We start from the raw sequence: 2,500 nt of genomic DNA, 5'->3' as shown, positions 1-2,500 counted from the left end.
CATCGGCACACGCTCGGCCCTGGTGCGGTCGGTTGCCTCGAGCACCATCGGCACACGCTGGGCCCTGGTGCGGCAGGTTGCCTCGACCACCATCGGCACACGCTGGGCCCTGGTGCGGCAGGTTGCCTCGACCACCATCGGCACACGCTGGGCCCTGGTGCGGCAGCTTGCCTCGAGCACCATCGGCACACGCTGGGCCCTGGTGCGGTCGGTTGCCTCGACCACCATCGGCACACGCTGGGCCCTGGTGCGGGCGCTTGCCTCGACCACCATCGGCACACGCTGGGCCCTGGTGCGGCAGGTTGCCTCGATCACCATCGGCACACGCTGGGCCCTGGTGCGGGCGGTTGCCTCGACCACCATCGGCACACGCTGGGCCCTGGTGCGGCAGCTTGCCTCGACCACCATCGGCAGCCTCGACCACCATCGGCACACGCTGGGCCCTGGTGCGGGCGCTTGCCTCGACCACCATCGGCACACGCTCCGCCCTGGTGCGGTCGGTTGCCTCGAGCACCATCGGCACACGCTGGGCCCTGGTGCGGCAGGTTGCCTCGACCGCCATCGGCACACGCTGGGCCCTGGTGCGGGCGGTTGCCTCGACCACCATCGGCACACGCTGGGCCCTGGTGCGGGCGCTTGCCTCGACCACCATCGGCACACGCTGGGCCCTGGTGCGGCAGGTTGCCTCGAGCACCATCGGCACACGCTGGGCCCTGGTGCGGCAGGTTGCCTCGACCACCATCGGCACACGCTGGGCCCTGGTGCGGGCGCTTGCCTCGAGCACCATCGGCACACGCTCGGCCCTGGTGCGGTCGGTTGCCTCGAGCACCATCGGCACACGCTGGGCCCTGGTGCGGCAGGTTGCCTCGACCACCATCGGCACACGCTGGGCCCTGGTGAGGGCGCTTGCCTCGAGCACCATCGGCACACGCTCGGCCCTGGTGCGGTCGGTTGCCTCGAGCACCATCGGCACACGCTGGGCCCTGGTGCGGGCGCTTGCCTCGAGCACCATCGGCACACGCTCGGCCCTGGTGCGGTCGGTTGCCTCGAGCACCATCGGCACACGCTCGGCCCTGGTGCGGCAGGTTGCCTCGACCACCATCGGCACACGCTGGGCCCTGGTGCGGGCGCTTGCCTCGACCACCATCGGCACACGCTCGGCCCTGGTGCGGCAGGTTGCCTCGACCACCATCGGCACACGCTGGGCCCTGGTGCGGGCGCTTGCCTCGACCACCATCGGCACACGCTCGGCCCTGGTGCGGCAGGTTGCCTCGAGCACCATCGGCACACGCTGGGCCCTGGTGCGGGCGGTTGCCTCGACCACCATCGGCACACGCTGGGCCCTGGTGCGGGCGCTTGCCTCGACCACCATCGGCACACGCTGGGCCCTGGTGCGGCAGGTTGCCTCGAGCACCATCGGCACACGCTGGGCCCTGGTGCGGCAGGTTGCCTCGAGCACCATCGGCACACGCTGGGCCCTGGTGCGGTCGGTTGCCTCGAGCACCATCGGCACACGCTGGGCGCTGGTGCGGGCGCTTGCCTCGACCACCATCGGCACACGCTGGGCCCTGGTGCGGCAGGTTGCCTCGATCACCATCGGCACACGCTGGGCCCTGGTGCGACAGGTTGCCTCGAGCACCATCGGCACACTATCGGCCCTGGTGCGGGCGGTTGCCTCGACCACCATCGGCACACGCTGGGCCCTGGTGCGGGCGCTTGCCTCGGGCACCATCGGCACACGCTGGGCCCTGGTGCGGGCGGTTGCCTCGAGCACCATCGGCACACGCTGGGCCCTGGTGGGTTTAGGCACATCTTCAAATTTCTGCCGTGCCAATGCCATTTTTATGGCTTGTAAATTCATACAATGGTCCCCTAAGCCTTCACGTGAAGTTTCGTTGGAAGATGACTCGTTTTCTATTTTTCACGATTTTCGAAACTTTTTGCGGTTCGGGATTTTTTAAAATTTTTTTATAAGGATTTTTGGCCCCAAATTTTGTAGGCATGATCCTTCTATTTTTGTTGGCATGCACAAAAAAATTCAGCTAAAAACTCGAAGTAGAGAAGATTTTGTGACCGTTTGAAAAAAGTGTCCCCATTTCAGACACTTTAACGGCTACTGGTAGCAAACCTGTAAAATCTCAAATGCTCTTTAAGGGGGTGTGAATTCTCAGAGGTTTGATGAGGGATAGGGGGCCAACACAAGGCCAAGTACCAGCACCCATCGCACACCATGTGCGCACACCCCCCCGGCCCCCCTCCCAATCGCCGGAACCCCAATGCCGCCGGTCAGGTTCTCCGGCGGTACTCCGGCGATGCTCCGGCGATGCTCCGGCGATGCTGTCCCGAGTGAAAAAAATGCGGCACCAGCACATGCTGGAGCCAAGCATGGGCACCGTGGCTCAAAATCGAACTTCGGCCAAGGCCTCGACCATCAATGGCACATGATGACGCATGGTGATGGCACATGCATCGACCATCATCGGCATAGGCTGCCCTTCGG

The sequence above is a fragment of the Durio zibethinus genome, unplaced genomic scaffold (genome assembly GCF_047325235.1).
Source record: "Durio zibethinus cultivar Kanyao isolate XHJ-2024 unplaced genomic scaffold, ASM4732523v1 HiC_scaffold_403, whole genome shotgun sequence".
NCBI lineage: Eukaryota > Viridiplantae > Streptophyta > Magnoliopsida > Malvales > Malvaceae > Durio > Durio zibethinus.
This window is presented reverse-complemented; position numbering follows the sequence as displayed.